Here is a 13,621-nt window from a genome sequence, read left to right on the forward strand (position 1 = left end):
GGACTCCTAGAAGATGACAAAAATGTATAGCCACTGTCTTTGCTGAAGAAAAATGGAAACCGCGTGTTTCTGCCCAGTCAGAAATTCTGTTGAGAGCCAGCTGCAACTTCCTCTCCATCAGAGACATTCTAGACGCAGTGAAGGAAATCGAGAGGTCATCGACATACAGTGATCCTCGTACACTATCAGGAAGTACACTAATGACACTGTTCATGGCTACAACAAACAGAGTAACACTAAGGATACTCCCCTGTGGTACGCCATCTTCTAGTGCTCGGGCATTAGAAAGCACTCCTCCCACTCGCACCCTTAAAATTCGGTTAGATAAAAACTGTTGAATAAAAACAGGTAAGCGTCCACGAAGACCAAACTCATGAAGAGAGAGTAAAATACCATGACGCCATGCAGTGTCATATGCCTTTTCCAGATCAAAGAAGACCGTGACCTGGTGTTGGTTAATGGAAAAAGCCTCACAGACAGAAGATTCCAAGGACAATAATGAATCAGAGGTAGATCGCATTTTTCGAAAACCATACTGGGCAGAATGAAGAGAGAACCTGTATTTTTTTCACAGGAAAAATCATCAGAGAAATTACCAACATGCCGGGAATCGAACCCGGGACTCTCAGGTGAGAGCCAGGCAGCATACCACTACACCACGACCAGGTAAAAGATTAACTTACGTTGTCACATCTACTTGCCTGAGTACCAGGGGGTTAACTCATCCTCTTGATGCCCACAGTGGGGGCGGAGGGACGTTGGTTACAAGATTGTGACAACGTGAGTCATCTTTCATCTGGTCGTGGTGTAGTGGTATGCTGCCTGGCTCTCACCTGAGAGTCCCGGATTCGATTCCCGGCATATTGGTAATTTCTGTGATGATTTTTCCTGTGAAAAAAATACAGGTTCTCTCTTCATTCTGACTTGCCGTAAGTGTTTGGGATAGATTAAAAGCATCTACTTGCCCGAGTGCCAGGGGGTTAACTCATCCTCTTGATGCCCACAGTGGGGGCGGAGGGACGTTGGTTACAAGATTGTGACAACGTGAGTTAACTTTTACCTGGTCGTGGTGTAGTGGTATGCTGCCTGGCTCTCACCCGAGAGTCCCGGGTTCGATTCCCGGCATATTGGTAATTTCTCTGATACTGGGCAGGGGATAAGATGTCACCTCTCTCTAAAAACCACACAAACCTAACATTGACCATCTTTTCCAAAACTTTACATATACAAGACGTCAAAGAAATAGGCCGATAATTCGTCGCCTGTAGGTGATCCTTACCTGGTTTGGGGATGGGGATAACTACAGCAACACCCCAACAAGCCGGAAACTCCCCAGAACACCAGATCTTATTAAATAGTGAAAGCAAAAACAACAGGGACTCATCAGACAGTTGGCGTAAAAAGGCATAAGGAATATCATCAAAACCAGGAGAGGAATCATGGCACTGCGACAGAGCTGACTGGAGTTCAAAAATTGAAAATGGAACATTGTAAGGCTCTCCCCCAGCAGAGGCAAAACTGAGACCACGAGATTCTAGGCGCCGACGGTGGCAAGCCAAAGGTGTATCTGCATCCTTCTTTGACACACTGGCAAAATGGTCGGCAAGCAATTCTGGAACAGCAAATGGATCAGCCACAGTTCCACCTGGTGCAGATAAAACAGGAGGGGATGGAACAGTAAATTTACCTGAAATTTTCTTTACCCGGTTCCACACCTGGGTGATGGAAGTCCTCGAATTGATGGAGGAAACATAACCCTTCCAGGACGAACGCCTGGCCTCCTTTAAGACCCGCCTCATATGAGCTCGTGCCCTCTGATACGCCACCAAATACTGAGGATCCCCACGGTGACGACGAAGTCGTGAGAAGGCGATTCGTTTGGCTCTCACTGCGGAACTACACTCCGAGTTCCACCAAGGAACTGGACGTTTAGGAAACTGACCCTTTGATTTTGGAATAGATAATAGGGCTGCTGAGTGCAGCACGGTATTGAAATATGACACAGCCTCCGTAAGACAGCGTTTATTATGAGAAACAACATCCCAGTGTCTCTGCCAACAAGTACCAACTGCATACCGCAGGTAAGGTGTTACATCTGAAGCAGGAAGGGGGTAGTCGGTTGGGGGCTGTTGAGAAGACGCAGCTTTAGCTAAAGTATCTGCCCTCTCATTGCCCACCATACCTAAATGTGCGGGAACCCAACAGAAGTTCACATGGCGGCCATGACGGCCAAGAAGAAAAAGCCACTTTAAAATTGATAAAATCAGTAGATTGGATGCATTAAAAGACTCCAGTGCAGACAAAGCACTACGTGAGTCACTATAAATCACAAAAACGGATCGGGGGAGAGTAAAAATGATTTTAAGAGGATATAAAATTGCAGTCAGCTCTGCCTTATACACTGAAGTAATGCCAGGAAGGCTACCGCCCCTACTAAAGGAGGGGAAAATAACACCAAATTCTACTCCAGTATCAGTCTTAGACCCGTCAGTATAGACGGGGACAGAACCCTCATGAATAAATGCATCTTGTAAAAAGAGAGAGAGGGACACCTGAGAGGAAAGCGAGTCCTTTTTTTCCACAACGGACCTACAAAACGTCACATAAGGGAGTAGCCAAGAACCCACCCTAGGGATCCGATGTGGACAAATTGCCAGTCTCGGGACAGAGAGAGCTAGCATAACAGACCGGACCCTGTAACCAAATGGCTTCGAGAGATTAGGAAGGGCGTCATAAGCAGAAGATCGGGAATCCTGGGAGACGATGGCACAAGAAATTGAGTCTGGAATGCGGTGAAGACGATACCAACACCTCACCATTAGCAACTGGCGTCGCAAGTCCAAGGGGAGTACACCAGCATCTACCAACAAACTTGGAATTGGGGATGATCTGAATGCCCCGGTTGCCAGACGAACGCCAGCATGATGCACAGAATTTAACAACCGGAGGCGGGCATCTGTTGCAGAGGAGTAGACCTCACACCCATATTCAAGTTTAGGAAGAATAAGAGACCTATGCAAGAGGAGGAGGGTCTGACGGTCAGCACCCCAAGAGGTATGAGCTAAAACCCTCAAAAGACTCAAAGCTTTAAGACAAGCCACCTTAACAGAATGAATATGAGGAACCCAGGTTAATCTTCTATCAAACAGAAGACCCAGAAAACGCGTCTCTTCCACACAGGATCTTCTTCTACCATAGAGATACAAGTCAGGGTCTGGGTGGACTCCTCGAAGACGACAAAAATGTATAGCCACTGTCTTTGCTGAAGAAAAATGGAAGCCGCGTGTTTCTTCCCAGTCAGAAATTCTATTCAGAGCCAGCTGCAACTTCCTCTCTATCAGAGACATTCTAGACGCAGTGAAGGAAATCGAGAGGTCATCGACATACAGTGATCCTCGTACACCATCAGGAAGTACACTGATGACGCTGTTAATGGCTACAGTGAACAGAGTAACACTAAGGATACTCCTCTGTGGTACTCCATCTTCTAGTGCTCGGGCATTAGAAAGCACTCCTCCCACTCGCACCCTTAAAATTCGGTTAGATAAAAACTGTTGAATAAAAACAGGTAAGCGCCCACGAAGACCAAACTCATGAAGAGAGTAAAATACCATGACGCCATGCAGTGTCATATGCCTTTTCCAGATCAAAGAAGACCGTGACCTGGTGTTGGTTAGTGGAAAAAGCCTCAAAGACAGAAGATTCCAAGGACAGTAATGCATCAGAGGTAGATCGCATTTTTCGAAAGCCATACTGGGCAGGGGATAAGAAGTCACCTCTCTCTAAAAACCACACAAGCCTAACATTGACTATCTTTTCCAAAACTTTACATATACAAGACGTCAAAGAAATAGGCCAATAATTCGTCGCCTGTAGGTGGTCCTTACCTGGTTTGGGGATGGGGATAACTACAGCAACACCCCAACAAGCTGGAAACTCCCCAGAACACCAGATCTTATTAAACAGTGAAAGCAAAAACAACAGGGACTCATCAGACAGGTGGCGTAAAAAGGCATAAGGAATATCATCAAAACCAGGAGAGGAATCATGGCACTGCGACAGAGCTGACTGGAGTTCAGAAATTGAAAATGGAACATTGTAAGGGTCTCCCCCAGCAGAGGCAAAACTGAGACCATGAGATTCTAGGCGCCGACGGTGGCAAGCCAAAGGTGTATCTGCATCCTTCTCTGACACACTGGCAAAATGGTCAGCAAGCAATTCTGCAACAGCAAATGGATCAGCCACAGTTCCACCTGGTGCAGATAAAACAGGAGGGGATGGAACAGTAAATTTACCTGAAATTTTCTTTACCTGGTTCCACACCTGGGTGATGGAAGTCCTCGAATTGATGGAGGAAACATAACCCTTCCAGGACGAACGCCTGGCCTCCTTTAAGACCCGCCTCATATGAGCTCGTGCCCTCTGATATGCCACCAAATACTGAGGATTCCCACGGTGACGACGAAGTCGTGAGAAGGCGACTCGTTTGGCTCTCACTGCGGAACTACACTCCGAGTTCCACCAAGGAACCGGACGTTTAGGAAACTGACCCTTTGTTTTTGGAATAGATAATAGGGCTGCTGAGTGCAGCACGGTATTGAAATACGACACAGCCTCCGTAAGACAGCCAAATTCATTGACAGAAAGGGAAACGGAACTTAATTCCCTGAAATATGGCCAGTCAGCCTTATCCAGAAGCCAGCGAGGAAGACGTGGCTGAGGTCCACGTGCGCTAGGAGTTAAGAGTAACGGAAAATGGTCGCTGCCATACAGGTCTGGTAACACATCCCAGTTAAAATCTAAAACAGCATCAGCTGAACATAAGGACAAATCAATGACAGTAAAAGTTCCTGTCTGGCTATGGAAATAATTCATTTTATTGGAGTTTAAAATGCCCAACTCCTCATGTTCCACTACAGAGGCCAGCATTACACCCCGAGGGTTGGCCTCACTGTTTCCCCATAGTGGATGGTGTCCATTCATATCTCCTAGTAACAGAAAGGGAGAAGGAAGGCCATGAATAAGGCGTTCCAGATCTGCCCTTTCAACAGTAGCGTTGGGAGGAAGATAAAGACTGCAAACTGTATACTGCCGATGTAAAAACATCCGGACAGCAACTGCCTGCAGGGGATCAGAAATATCCAGATGACTATATGGAATATCCTGGCGAAGGAAGATAGCAGTCCCTCCATGACGACCTTGGCTTGGCACAGGATCAGAATAAAATGCATTGTAGCCAGAAGGACCGGGAGGAACAGCCTCACCAACCATGGTCTCCTGGATACACTTGCATAAAGGAGTAAATTGAGAAACTAGATGACACAGTTCCTCATAGCTGGCACGTAAACCTCGACAATTCCACTGGATGATAGAACCCATAGTGAAAGGGAAAATTATGATTAAGTGCGGGACTGTACACCTCCCGCCATACGAGCGGGTTTGGAATGATGCTTAGGAGGGCCCTTGGGAAGAGACTGCCCAGCGCCAGGAACCCGCACCTTATGTCGAGCATCTGTGGACAAACGTGAGGACGAGGAAGAGGGAAATTTTCCAACACACTTCCTCTGAGGTGGCTTGATTGATTGATTGAAAAAATTGAGCGTGGCGGCGTAACAACTAAGGTCATTGCCGCTGTAAAACAATTATAATTGAAATATCAATAAAATTTAAAGTCTTGATACAAGACAAAGAAAACGATAAAACAAACAAAATAAGAATATAAAACACGCTGACATAACGAAAACTAAAACAAATTAAAGTAAAACTACAACATCTTGAGGAGCCCAGCCTCCTCAAGAAAGGAGAAAGTTGCACCCCCCATCACACATGTTTCGTCTCCCAACAGAGAGGAGAGATGGTAGAACCCGTCTCTTGAGCGAAACCTGGAGAAACACCGACGGCGAGCATCCCCCAGACTGGGGCACTCAACCATAAGATGTCTCACAGTCAGAGGCACAAGACAATCATCACAAAAAGGGGGAGGGTCCCCCACCAAAAGATGCCTATGTGTCAGTCGTGTGTGGCCGATTCTGAGACGAGAAACGATGACCTCCCACGAGCGTGGTGATGGCATAAATGTCCGGGGGCCCACCTCTTTCTGCACCTCCCTGAGCTTGTTGGGAACAGGAAGAGAATCCCAAACCCGCTGCCAGGAGGCTTGGAGAGCAGACCTAACTAGTGGGAAATAATCTCTGACAGGGAGAGGTGTGTGGGAAGCAACAAGAGATGCCGCGGACCTCACCACCTCATCAGCACGCTCATTACCCGAAACACCCACATGAGCTGGCACCCAACAAAAAGAAATCCTCCGGCCACGATGCTTATGATAATAGAGCTTATGTAAAATCTTCAGAACCAAGGGGTGGGGAGAGTTAAAATTTTCGAGGGCAGACAAAGCTGCCCTGAAGTCACTAAAAATAGTAAAATTCATAGCCTCATGCGGTAAAATAAGGTGCAGAGCCATCAAGATTGCAGACAGCTCTGCTGTAAAAATAGAGGCAGATGAAGTAAGACTGCCCCGTTGACTAAAATCAGGGAAGACGACCCCATATCCAACGCCAGCATCAGACTTGGAACGGTCAGTAAAAACTGGCACTGATCCTGAATGCACAGTGGCATGGGCAAAAAACTGGGTGCGAAGTACCAGATCAGATGTCACAGTCTTATGAGCGGTTGGAAAGCAACAAACCTCCACCTCAGGCAACATCCAGGGAGGGATCTCACTTACCTCAATGCTCTGCACTGGGCAACGCCGGAGATCCAAGGAAGATAAAATATCCCTCGCCCTGTAGCCAAAAGGACGGAGGAATCGAAGATGGAGAGTAAAAAAAAGAGTGGTGAGTGTGACTCAAAATACATGCAGTAGTGGGCGTCTGTGGAAGACGCTGGGTCCTGTACCAGCAGCGAGCAACATGGGCTTGACGTTGAAGCTCCAGTCCCATCTCCCCCACAGTCACAAGTAAGCTTGGGATAGGGGAGGTACGGAATGCTCCAGTAGCCAAACGAAAGCCCGTGTGATGCACAGAATCCAAGACACGGAGCCGGGCAGGGGTGGCTGATTAGTACACCTCACATCCATACTCAAGTTTGGACAACACCAGAGCCTTATGGAGCAAGAGAAGGGAGTGGCTGTCTGCACCCCAGGTCGTATGAGCTAAAACCTTAATAAGATTTAATGCCTTAAGTCAAGACGTCTTAACCCTTCGAAGGTGTGGGACCCAGGTGAGGCGGGGATCAAAGGTGAGGCCCAGAAACTTAACCTTCTCTGAACAGGCAATCCTCTGCCCATTCAAAAACAGATCTGGGTCAGGGTGCATCCCACAAACACGGCAGAAATGCATAACCGTTGTCTTAGAGGGAGAGAAATGAAAGCCACGCTCCTGAGCCCAAGCCGAGACTTTATCTATGGCCAGCTGCAGTCGACGCTCTGCCACAGACAAGCGGGACGCAGCAAAGGAGATTGAGAAGTCGTCCACAAAAAGGGAGCCTTGTACTTCTCGAGGTAGAACCCCAACTATACCATTGATAGCAACAGCAAACAATGTAACACTCAAAATGCTACCCTGAGGCACACCCTCCTCTTCAGTGTATATTTGAGAAAGCTCACACCCCACTCTCACTTGAAACTTCCTCTCTGATAAGAAACTCTTGAGCAAGAGGGGTAGCCGACGACGGGGACCAAAACGGTATAGGGATGACATAATCCCATACCTCCAAGCTGTATCATATGCCTTCTCGAGGTCAAAGAATACCGTGACATGGTGCTGCTTCGAAGCAAAAGCAGAGCAAATGGAGGACTCAAGACGTAGAAGACTATCAACTGTCGATCTCATCTTTCTAAATCCGCATTGAGACTGAGTTAAAAAACCCCCATTCTCCAAAAACCAAACAAGGCGAACATTAACCATCTTCTCAAACAATTTGCACAAACAGGAAGTCAGGGATATTGGGCGATAGTTAGAACCTACACTCAAGTCCTTCCCAGGCTTTGGGATAGGGAGGACTATCGCCAGACGCCAGCTAGCAGGCACCACACCCTCCTCCCAAATTCTGTTGAGTAGATCTAACAGAAAACCCAAGGCTCCCTCCTTTAGATGACGAATCATAGCATAATGGATGCCATCATGTCCTGGAGCAATGTCCTTACAAGATGCCAAAGCAGCCTGTAGCTCCTGCTGAGAAAACAAAGCATTATATACCTCTCCTCCCTGAGATTGAAAATTTAGCCCACTGCACTGACGTGCACTGACGTGCACGATCATCAAAATATGGTGCAGATGGATCTCGCCCGGATACAGAAGAAAACTGAACAGCAAAGGCTGTAGCTACTTCCTTAGCTTCTGACACCAAGGCATCTCTAACTTTGAGCACAGGAGAGGAAGATGGAGAATATTTCCCCTGAATCTTACGTACCCGTTTCCAGACCTGGGATATAGGAGTGGAGGAATTGATGGAAGATACATATCCTGCCCAAGAAGTACGTTGGGCATTCTTTAAGGTCCATCGGTACTTTGCATGAGCCCGTTGGAATTGTAATTTTTAAAAATTACTCTGCCTGTGAGCTCGATATCGGGAGTACGCAGCCCTGCAGGCCTTGCAGGCTGCAGCACACTCACTGTTCCACCAGGGCACTGGCCTACGAGCAAAGGAACCAGTCGTTTTTGGAATCGCCCTCAAAGCAGCCTGGTAAAGAACGGAGGTAAAATATGACACTGCACTATCAACACACATAAAAGAAGCCACTGACAAATGCGTAGCACTAAGGTCACTGAAAAGATCCCAATCTGCCCTGTCTAAGCGCCAACGGGGAACCCGAGGGGCCGGAGGATCATCAGTAGTCGAAACACAGACTGGGTAATGATCACTACCATGGAGATCATTACAGACACTCCACAAAAAATCCAAGGCACAGTCAGGGGAGGACAGAGTAAGGTCGATAACCGAAAGAGTACCCGTCTGGACATGCAGGTGGGTAGGGTCCCCTGTGTTGAGGACACAAAGATCCATATCCTCCACTACCGATACCAACATATTTCCCCGAGCATCAGAAAGAACATCCCCCCACAAGGGATGTCGTCCATTCAGATCACCAAGGAGGAGAAAAGGTCGAGGTAGCTGGCGAATCAGACCCTCAAGATCCTCACGAACAATCACAGCACTAGGGGGCAAATATACATTGCACACAGTGTACCTCCTTCCCAGGTGCAGCCGAATGGCCACAGCCTGCAAGGGGGACCGCAGGGGAATTGAAGTGAAGGGCACATCAGAATGGCAGAAGATGGCACAACCACCCCAATGGCCTCCTGCAGAGTCAGAGGGAGAAAAGATACCGGCATAGCCCCTTGGTAGGGAAATATAACTGTCACCTAACATAGTCTCCTGCAAACAGATGCAGGATGGCTGCATCTCCTTAAGGAGCAGCTGTAGCTCCTCCCAGTTCCATCGCAAACCCCTACAGTTCCACTGCAGGATTAAGAACGTTATGTCTTCTTAGGGCTGGCTACAGGGCCTGCTTTCGGCTTTGGAAGTGTCCTTACAAGGCACAAACAGGAAGTCAGGGATATTGGGCCACCAGCATAGGACACTAATGGCGTCTTAGTGATAGTAGTTGGCTTCTTCTTTTGATTTGAGGGAGGTGAAGCAGCCAAATGCTGCTTCCTCTTCCCCGCAATCCCCGCTATCGTCCCCCCCTCATCGTGAGGAGAGGAAGTAGCAGGATCAGCCAACTGCACTGCAGCCAGCTTTGGCACTTCATTTGGAGCGCGAGTACTCCTCTTTCGAGGTGGCGCACCAGCCTGCTTGGAAGGTGGCCTGGATGAAGCCCTTGGTAGTGCAGGGCGGCCAGTGGCACCACTAGAAGTTCCAGATGTGGAAGTGGACTGTACAGGGTCAGAACCCTGTGAAGGTGACATCGTGAGTGTTGGATCCGAAGCACTAAGGGTCCGCCCAACATCCTCTTCGGGCTGGGACTGGTTCACAGGCGGACCATGAGCTGCAGTTTCTGCCTTGTCAGACCTCTCACCAGCAAGCGGCCAAGCCCTCTCAGGATCTAAAGACTCTGAAGACCGAGAGGGTGATGGCTTCCTGCCCTCCCCACTCAGTGAGGGCCGGACAGCCGACGAGGAGCCCGCCCCAGAACTCACCTCTGCCGAAGCCATAGGCTTCGAAGCAGGTGGAGGAGTGGGCTCCCTAACTGTAACCTTAGGAAGAGAGGGAACAGGAGAGGTGTTAACAGAAGGGTCAACAACAGAGGCCTTAGGTGGCCGGTCTTCAGAATCAGAGGACTCTGACGAGCAACGGTGACGTTTACCAGGTGCAGATGGAGTCTCGGGCATAGTGGCTACGACGGGAGAAGTCCGATCAACGTGGACATCTGCCACCACCACAGAAGTGTGCAAGTCGTCAGTCACCGAAGTGGGAGCGGAAACAGTCAGAGTAGTAGTTGGGAAAACATCATTCTTACCTGCAGTACTAACCTTGGGGACAGCATTCTGCATATCGTGAGTGGAAGTTGTGGGTACTGGAGTGGGTCGAGGCTGCCTCTGAGATACAGGGAGTCGCATTGGTGTTCTAGAAAGGGCAGAAGCATAGGTAATTCCCGGCTGAAAGAAGAGTGTGTGGGCTCTCCTTTTGGCTTCAGGAAATGAAACCCTCTCACGTGTACGAATGAATAAGATCTCCTTTTCAAGGCAGAATCTTGGACAATTTTTTGATGAGACAGCATGAGGACCTCCACAGTGATAGCATTTAATAGGTCCTGTACAGTCGTTGGAATGGCTTGATCCACCACAAGAAACACAAATACCAGGAAGTCCAGCCTGTGCATGGCGGCAAAATTTGCTGACATGGCCATATCCCTGACAGTGGAAACACTGCCTTGGGGTAGGCACATATGGCTTCACAGGAAGTGACAGCCAAGCAAGCTTCACAGATGTAGGCAGTGTCAATCTGTCGAATGTTAGGAACAATGTAGGAGTCGGGGTTAAAATACCGTCGATCTTCTTTTGGAGGCGTTCAACTTTCACCACGCCTGAAGCCTGCAGTTCCTCCAACAACCTGGCCTCCGAGAATCGAAGGAGATCACGCGAAAAAATCACTCCTTTACTTTGATTAAATGTACTGTGTGGAGTGCAGGAAACCTCTGATCCAGAAGCTGAGGTCAAATTCAATAATCTTAAGCTCTCTTCAGGAGACGATACTTCTATAAGGATGCTTCCATCGCCCTGTGAGGTTATTCGGGGTTCTCTGCCACATGCTGAAATAATGTTACGGTGTAACACAAATATATCAGTATCCAGCACAGATCCACCTGTGGAGGATCTGAGCACCAGATACTTGGCAAAATGCTCAGGCATAGTATCATCTGAGCCGAACTCGACAGCCGAACCAACCAGATGTGGCCTCCTCCTAGTCCCAGTTGAACGCTGGGGCAAAGGAGGAAAGTCACCAGTGGCCTGGAAAGGCTGTAGAGTGGCTATGAGGGTGGAGCAGTCTGGAGAACTTCCTGGGACAGTGGCAGTGTCATCAACATTTTTTTGTTTGTCACCCATATTATTTTGCATGAACTTCATTCCCCCACCCCTCCATCACGGAGTCCAACAAGGGGAGGTCATATGCCAGGGATAAACACCACTGGCGACCCCAGAGGTAGCAGGAGAGTATACGCAGGTAACCACCAAGGGACCCTGACAAGGGTGACTCCAGGACGATAGGAGCCACCAGGTCCCCCAGTGCCCGCTTGACCCTGAAGCCACTAGGTGACTAGCCTAGGTGGCTAGCCAGTGACCAGCCGATTGACCTGGTCGGGCCCAACCAGGCCACCCATCTAGCCAGAATAAGGGACCAAAGAGGTGTATTTCTAGCTGCAGGGCGCAGCGTACACAGCATCGCTCAACCTCCAGGACTCCCGTCTCCCAGCATTACGGGATGCCACACACGGCAAACACGTGGGGAGGCAACAGTCCCGCCCTAGATGGCAAATGGGCAGGGACTAACATCACTAGCAGGCCTCCTCCACCAGTGATGCAGGGGGCGCTTGGTCCACGTGGCTGACAAATACCGAACCCTGCAAAGGTAGGCATGCCTCCAAAGTAGGTGGCACCGCCAACCACGCTTCAAGCCCCGCCACCACGTCAAGGTGACCCCCTGCAGCGGGGCTCTGAGGTGGAGTAAAATACGGCTTGGCAAGTGGCTTGGAGGCCGCCTTGGGTGATATGGGACTGCCAGTGCCTCTGTTAGAAGCCTCAGAATTGGAAAGAGTGTCAACGGGATTCGAACCCTGTGAGGATGACTTTGTACTTTTCAGAACTAAAGCACCAACTGTTTCTCCAACACCATCTCCAGGCGGGGACCTGACCACAGGTGAACCACCAGCTGCATCTTCCACCTGGCTAGACCCCTCAGCCTCTGAGGCAGAGGGAACAAGAGAGAGGGCAATACAAGGTTCGACAACAGAGACCTTGGGTGGACGGTTGTCAGGCTCTGAGGACTCTGACGAGTTACGGTGACGTTTACTGGGTACAGAAGGAGCCTTGTGAATACTGGACAAGACAGGATGAGTTACATCAACGTGTACATCCACCACCACCACAGAAGTGTGCAAACTGTCAGCTTCTGAAGTGGAGGTAGGAACAGTTGGAGCAGTGGGTGGGCGTGAAACATTCTCACATATACTAGTAATTTCAGGAGTAATATCCGTCAAATCAGTAGTTGGGGAAGTGGTCACTGTAAAGGGTCGTGGCAACTTCTGGGTCACAGTACGACGTACAGGTGCCCCTGAAAGGGCAGAAGCATAAGTAACTCCAGGCTGAAAGAAGAGAGTCTGGGCCCTCCTCTTTGCTTCTGGAAAACAAACCTTCTCACGTGTGCGAATGCTCAGAACCTCCTTTTCAAGGCAGTAGCGAGGACAGTTTTTTGAGGATACAGCATGAGGACCCCCACAGTGATAGCATTTAAGGGGTCCTGGACAATCACCGATATGACTCGATTCACCACAGGAGATACAGACACCAGGAAGACCAGCCAGTGCACACCGACAAAATTTGCTTACATGTCCATACCCCTGACAGTGGAAACACCGCCTTGGGTTTGGAACATAAGGCTTCACAGGCAGAGAGAGCCAAGCAAGTTTCACGGAAGCAGGCAAAGTTAAGCGTTCAAAAATCAGAAACAGTGTCGGAGTTGGGGTCAGAACACCATCGATCTTCTTCTGTACCCGGTCAACCTTTACGACACCATAAGACCGTAGTTCTTCTTGTAACTGTGATTCAGGGTATCGGAGGAGGTCCCGGGAGTAAATGACCCCCTTACACTGGTTAAAAGTGCCGTGAGGTGTACAGGATACACTATGACCAGAAACGGAGGTCAGAGTCTGGAGACGTGAGCTCTCTTCTGGGGAGGAAACCTCAGTTAGGAGGCTACCATCCCCTTGGGTGGATATCACTGGTTCACGGCCACAGGCAGACACAATGGCACGGTACAGGTTAAGTATGTCCATATCCAGCACTGAGCCACCTGCAGAGGATTTCAGCACTAGATACTTCTTGAAATTTTCTTTTACTGCTTCCTCTGGGCCAAACCTTGGAGTCCAAGCAACCCTACGAGACCTCCCCCCAGTCCCAGT

The sequence above is a fragment of the Coenobita brevimanus genome, chromosome 95 (genome assembly GCF_032717465.1).
Source record: "Coenobita brevimanus isolate Jiangsu-jjx chromosome 95, ASM3271746v2, whole genome shotgun sequence".
NCBI lineage: Eukaryota > Metazoa > Arthropoda > Malacostraca > Decapoda > Coenobitidae > Coenobita > Coenobita brevimanus.